The sequence below is a fragment of the Lepidothrix coronata genome, unplaced genomic scaffold (assembly GCF_001604755.1).
Source record: "Lepidothrix coronata isolate B3197 unplaced genomic scaffold, Lepidothrix_coronata-1.0 Scaffold304, whole genome shotgun sequence".
NCBI classification, from domain to species: Eukaryota; Metazoa; Chordata; class Aves; order Passeriformes; family Pipridae; genus Lepidothrix; species Lepidothrix coronata.
In genome coordinates, this window is record NW_016690484.1 from 826,478 (window position 1) to 833,750 (window position 7,273).

The following is a 7,273-nucleotide window of genomic DNA, read 5'->3' on the forward strand; positions in this document are numbered from 1 at the left end:
TGGTTGTGATTAAACGCCGAGGGTGGAGAATCCACCCCATCCCGGGGTGATCCGCCCAGGATCAAACAGCCACGGCTGCAGCAGGGGGATGAGGAGTGAGGGATTTATTTAGGTGGGATCAGTTTGGGTCTCCAGGTGTTCCAGTTGCTCACTGGGAGCACCGGGTATGTGTGTTTGGGAATAGCTGGAGCTACGCAGCCACTTATTCTTCCCATTTAGGTGGGATTTGAGGGACTGTCCTTCCCTCCTCGTTCCCTGACACTGAGCTGGTGGAAGCTCACGAGTCTCCTCTGCAGCTCTCGGTGCCAAACTGGGGAGACCAAACCCCTCTGTGGGAACAGCCTCTCTGGAATGAACCCGGAGCTGCTGGAAAAACACCATGTCCTGGTCCTGGCTCTGTTGCCATGGCAATGAGCTCTTGGATTGCATCAGCAGAGTGGATGGGGTCATTCCTGGTTTGCCAGCCAGTCCAAGGAACTCCCCGTGGTGACAACCAGCATTCCAGCAAGGACAAGGCTCCTCTTCTGTGCCTCCCCGTGGCCTGCATCCCTCCTCATCCTCCTTTTCCAAGGAGCTGTGCCAGCCTCTGATGTTGGACACAGTGGGATCCGTTGGTCATCCCCTGCCTGGGTTGGGATGGCAGGGCAGACTTGGAGCAGCATTTTGGGAAAAGCTTTTTTTCCGGGGAATTAGAGGGAGCAGCCTCTTCCCGTCACAGAAACAGCGTGAACGCACGACTCTAATTCTTGCAAACATTTCAAGCTGGGAACATCTTGAAAGGATTACAGAAAACAGGGAACACGGATCCCCACGAGGGTGCTGGAGGCAGGAGGCTGCCCTGCTCCGTCACGGAGTGCGTGGTGCCTCCGTCATTCCCGCCTGGATGTGACTTTGGGCTTGCTGGGGAGCGAGTGAGTCCGTGTGTGTCACGGACGGGAACCCCTGGGATGGGATATCTTGGCCGATTTCCTAGCACAGAGCACTGACATCCAGCTGAACTTTATTTTCACAGACCCTGGATAAGCGGGGTTATCCCGGGCCGTGTGTAGCTGTCGGGCTCGGGAATGGGCAGCCCCTTTGGAAGGACCCCAGGCACTGGTGTCTTCACGCCTCCGGCTGCATTTTTGGGACAGTTTCCCTAAAAAAAAAAAAAAAGCAAGCCCCAGAATTCCCCGGGGAGGCGACGGACACGCTGTGCCTGCAGCCCGCGGGGGTCACGGCGAGCCCGGGGCGGCCGTGGCGGGTGGATCAGAGGCGGAAACTCCACCCCAGGGCGGCACATCCCTGCCAAAACAAACAGGTGGGGGGTGCTCCGCTGCCCCGGGGCTCCGGGACGCAGAATTCCCACCCTCGTCCTTGGAATCGGAGCGTTTGTTCTGCTGCTTGAGGGTCCTCCAGGAGGGCACCCCCCAGAACAGCCCTTGCTGAGCGTGATGCTGTTTTTCCCAAGGGGAAGCGCATCCCGGTGCACACCGGGAGAGTTTCTCGGCTCTGCCCAAGGAGGGCTTGGAGCAAGGTGTGGAGACCCTCTTGGGTTTATCTTCCCAGCAAAATAACCCAGGTGGCTTTTCCAGCCCCATCTGGAAAGTTTGGAGGGAGGGAGCGGAGCGTGCCAAGCCACCTTCCTCTGCTCCGTTCCTCCAGTCCTGCACCCTGTCCTTGGAATAAAAGGATGATATTCCTGCTTCAGAGAAAAGGTGGAATGCTCCTTCCCACGCACTCACATTTTCCAGAGGAACACAATTCCCACCCTGATCCTTGTGGCTCAAGCCACAGCGACGGGCATGGCGTGACTGTGCACCTCGTCCCAGCTCCGGAAAAAGGCAGGAAAGCTCGGCACAGCCTGATGGTTGGCATTCTGACGTGGGAATTCTCGGCCTGTAAACGGCCCTTTGCTCATATCTCAGCTCTGGTTGCGTGTCTTGAACTCTCAACCTTTTGCTCTGCAGAGCGAAGTGCTATTTGTGGAGCCACAGATCCACTCGGAAGCTTTTCCAGAATCTCCGTGTGTTCTCTTGGGAAGTTTGAAATGTCACGTGGTGCATCTCCTGGCAGCGTGGGGCAAGGGGAGCAGCCAGTCAGGTCCTTGGCCCCCGAATCCATCCAGGAGAGATGGATGTAAAAAATCATATTTAAGTAATCTGGGATCTTTTTCTGCTTCCTTTCAGCTTCTGAGCCTTTCCAAGGCATTTATGTCCCTGCCAGATTTTTCTCTGACACTTGAAGGGTCCAGCCTGTTTTCCTTTCATTATTCTTTTTTAAGGATGGATATTCTTGTCTTCACACGTCTGGGAGGTAGGTAGGGCTTAAAAACACAGACCTGTCATATTTTGGGATGTTCTTCCCAACACAAGCCCAGGCTTGGCAGTCCCACCTGTGGAATCCCAACTGCAGCCAGAGCAGCACCATCCTGGTGTTCCCAACCACTCCTGCCTGATTTTTGGGATAAACAGCACTCTGGAGATCTGTTGCCAGCCCCTTCACAGAAGTGCAGTCAGGATTCTTTGGCACATCCATAATAAATATCCCACTGGCACTGACGACCTAGTTAATTCTTATAATTATAATTATAATTCTTTGGAATTTTAGATGTAATTAGGTGTCACTTCAGACCTGCTTTGCTCTGCAAACCAGCAAAATCATCTCCCCCCCCGCCAGCAGTTCCCTAATGCTCACAGCTTCTTTATTTTCCCCATCTCTGAGGGCGCCGAGAAATAAAACAAGTCGAGTTTTTTTTTACCTGTTCTAATTCCTTTCTCCCCATGGAAACAATTCCTATTTCCCTTTCTGCCCGAGGAGAGCGAGGTGGAGGGATGGCCGGAGGTCAGATCCATCCCTTCGGGCACCGCAGTTCATCTCGCCTGTGCCTATCCCAGAAAACTCAGCCTCACTCGGAGCCTTCTCCGTGTGTGCAGCAACATTTTCCTGCTTCCCTGCAATCCTGGCTTATAATCCTATAAAGGATAAAGATGGAGCACGATGTTCTGGGACTTTGATTGAGGTGCAGCACAGCTTTTATAAACTCCAGCTCCGGCCAAAGGGATACTTTTACTTTATCCACTCTGGCATTTCTACAGCTCTTGAATTTGTGGCTTTCTGGTGCTTTGCAATCGTTAAAACACCCCGGAGTAAAAGCAGATGCTTCTAACAAAGAGCTTGTGGCCTGAACAAAAGTCACAGCTGCTTTTCCAAAGGGTGCCTGGGCATTCCTAACCCCAGTGCTCTCTAGGAATACTAGTATTTTAGTGCTAGTTGGGAAAATGTCCTTTCAAAGACGACCTGTTAGCCTGGAAACACTTCTGTATGTGTTTTTAATTTTTGTATTTTTAAAGGTCAAGGTGGCCACGGTTCTAAAAACCACCCCTGAGATTTTGTATAATTATTAGGAATAAAAACAAAGCTGGCAAATTACTGGGGGAAAAGCTCTCCAAACCCTTCTCCTTCAGCTGGAGTCCACCGAGCTCCTCGCCTTAGAGCTGGATTATTTTTGACTTTTGGGATGTGCAAAGGCAGAGCTTGACAAAACCAGAACACGGAATCACTTCAGCTGGAAAACATCTCCAAGGTCATCAGGTCCAACCTTTAGATGTAAAAAGCAGGTTTTGGTTCAAGGTGTGGTCCAGCCCAAGAATTCCTGCACAGGCAGAGCCACGTTTCCCATTGTTGATCCCCTTGGATCAATCCTCCTTTTCATTAATTACCCACTGCTCAGGTGGTGGGATCCCACAGAAGGGTGGCAAGCAGGGGGAAGCCCTTATCCAGGTAAGTGATGTTTGCTGACTGGGAGTGAATCAGTTCCATAGCCAAGGATATGAGCTGCAAAAACAACTGGAAAAGAGGCAAAGTGATGCAGATCTTAGGGAGTCAAACAGCCAGAAATCCCTAATCTGCTCCTTTATCCCCAAGGCTGGCATAACCCTGAGCTCCATGTGGGCACTGAGCCCACAAGAGGCACATCCAAGCCTCATTCGAGTTATCTGGGTTTTAAGCTTTTCTTGGAATTCCTGAAAGATTATAATCTCTGATGGCTTCAGTTTTAATATCTGATTAGTATCTGTAAGAGTGATTAGTCTGAGGTGGAGCAAAGGACCAGCCCTGCCCATTCCCACCTCCCAGGAGAGCCCAACCACCTCAACAACAGCATTCTCCTTTGTTTCCTTTACTCTTTGTTGTTATTCTATAAGGGAAATAATGAATTATTTCCCCTCCAAACCGGGCAAGGAGGGCTTGGGGGGAAAAGCCAAACTCTGGGAGGAGTCCAAAAATAACCCATTTGTTCACTTCCAGCACGGAACCTCCCTCCCCGCTCCTCCTCTGTGCTTAATGACCGTGCTGGGAACAAATATTGATGGTTAAAAGGGGATTAATTGGGCCCTTAATGAGCTCGAACTGCAGCGTGATGTGCCTGGTGATGAGATCACGATGTTCCACCGGCGTTCAGGGTGACGGGGACAGATCTGGAGCTGGCCCTTTTCCCAGCAGGACAGCTGAAAGGAGCGGACAAAGATGGGATGAGAGGTGAAAGCAGATGGGAATTTCTTCATGGAATGGGTTGTCAGGCATTAGGAGGCAGTGGAGTCATCACCCCCCGGAGGTGTTCAGGGAACGACTGGACGTGGCACTCAGCGCTCCGGTCTGCTTGGTGACGGGTCACAGGTTGGACTCGATGACCTCGGAGGTCTTTTCCAGCCTTAAATGATTCCGTGGGACTGCGTGTGTGACCCCCCGAGCTGCGCAGCTGGGGCCGACCCTCCCCCCGGGTACGCAGACGGTGACTAAGCGTGAAATTCCGCGGGAATATTTTGCCAGGTGTTTGTTTCTCCAGGCAGCTGCTCCTCGCATGTTTAGTCACCCCGGGCCAAGACTCCACACCCAATCTGGGGAGAGAAAGGGCATTTTCTCATCCCTGCAACAGCACCTGGAGGCAGGAATATGCCCACGGAATGATGCCCAAAGGCAGATCACGACTCCCTGAAGTCGCTCAGGTTCAGGACGCACAGGGAGGCCAGATATAAACCTAAGTTCTCATCTTTTTCCCAAATAATTTGGATTTTCAGCACTCTAAGGAAAATAATCACTGGGGGGAAAATATTATTGCTGTGAAGACAGATGTTTACATTAAAAAAAAACAACAACAGGGCTAATTCCAGTGAAAGTCAAGAGGCTCCTGCAGGATGACATGAAGTTTGGGGACTCGGGAGGCAATGCTGCTTTCCGGGGAACAAGGGAAAAACACAGCAGGTCGTTGCCAAAATATCACTCAGTCCAACGTATTTAGACTTATTTCCTTTAAAGCTCTGCCTGGTTAACAGCTGGGATCAGGTGGAGTTTGTCTGGCATCACCTTCATCAAACCAGCAGCTATTTTAACCGGAGCCTTGGTCAAACACGGCGGCCGATAAGATCAGCGAGGCCGGGACTGTAAACCTGGCAAGGAACCGCTCTTTTCTTGCCATTAAGAATAACTTTGGGGGTTTGTTTTGCTTTGTTTCTTTTGGCTGGGAGCGAGGTGCTAATATCCATGTGTTCTCTGTGATCCCCTGCAATCCGTATGGGCCTTAGCACAGAAGGGTCTGACTTGGAAGGGACCCAGCAGAGGAGAGGAAAAATAAAAAAAGGGTGTTTTTCCCCCCCCTCCTTTTGCTGATTGAATATTTGTTTTATATTGAAGTGCCTGTAACTAAACAGGAGGAGGCTGTTTCCAAGAGGAGAAAGCATTAACATCCTGTCCCTTGGGCTGAGACTAAACATCATCCACCTGCTTTCTGGATCCTTGATGGAGAAACAGGATCTTCATGATATTTATGAACCCCCAGACTCAACTATTTAAAACCAAACTAAAACTATTTAAAGATGGGCTTGACTTCAACTTAACTATTTAAAACTACTAAAACTATTTAAAAATGGGCTTAACTGGAAGGGTTCAGGAGTTAAAAAAAGGGAGGGAAATGCTGTCTGAGAGCTGCATCTGACCTTCAAAATTCCCTGGAATGTGATAGAAAATCATGCATTTCCACAGGTGACTGTTGGGTTCGGTGCCTCAAGTTTAGCAGGGGTTAAAACATTTTTGTTTCTCTGGAAGAAGGAGAAGAAAAAGAAGTTTACAATGTGCCAACGGCTTAAAAATGTGTAATAAACAAGGGCACGTAGCAAATGAGCTGTGCAGAGGATTTATTTAGTAACAAAAGGAAGCCATCACTGATACACTCCCTAAATTTGGGTTTCCATCGCCCTAACACGCCACTTGTCACAAGTGTGGGGTCAGGATCGGAGCGAATCAACCCAAAAGCAGGCCTGCCCCCCTTCCCTGAAGTTGTGGGAACACATCCTATCGCAGATGCCGCCACGCAGGAATGAGCTACCAAGAAAAATGAGATGGGAAAAGCAGCAATTCGTGGGCCAGAGCCAAAATCACGGGCGCCTGAGTGCCCAGGGTGCTGCTGACCTGGCTCTGAGCTCGCTCCTGAGAGACCTTCTCAAATGAGGGTCTTGACCTCGGTGGGAGCCCTTCCAGTGACTTTTGGATGTGTCCCTGTATCAGTAACATGGAGTTGGTACCAAAACTGCTGACTCGACAGCACAAGGGAACTTGAAGGGGTGAAAAGAGCTTTTAATTCAATTTTGAACCACACTGGTTAATGTAAATCGTGGTAGGGAGCGGACACTGAACAGTCCACATCAGGAAGGTGACAAACACACATATTTTCCAAGTGGTGATTTGATAAATAATTATTAATCGCCTTGATACATTAAAGTCATCGGTGCTGTAAAGGCCCAAGTTCTCAGGAAGAAAGGGATCATGATTTCAACCACCTGGCTGAACCAAGACCCCACCTGGAGGGAGCCCTTCCTCCAGCTCCAGGGTCCCCAGCACAGGACGGACACGGAGTTGTCGGAGCGAGTCCAGAGGAGGGACACGGAGATCATCAGAGGGATGGAGCAGCTCTGCTGTGAGGAAAGGGGAGAGAACTGGGATTGTTCGGCCCTGAAAAGAGGTTTGGGGGTGACCTAATTGTGACCTTCCAGTACCTGAAAGGAGCTAACAAGAAACAGGGAGACAGACTGTTTACAAGGGTCTGGAGTGACAGGACAAGGGGCAATGGCTACACACTGAGAGAAAGTAGCTTTAGGTTGGATATCAGGGGAAAATTCTTGGCTGTGAGGGTGGTGAGGCCCTGGCACAGTTTTCCAAGGGAAGCTGTGGCTGCCCCATCCCTGGAAGTGTCCAAGGCCAGGTTGGACAGGGCTTGGAACAACCTGGGATAGTGGAAGGC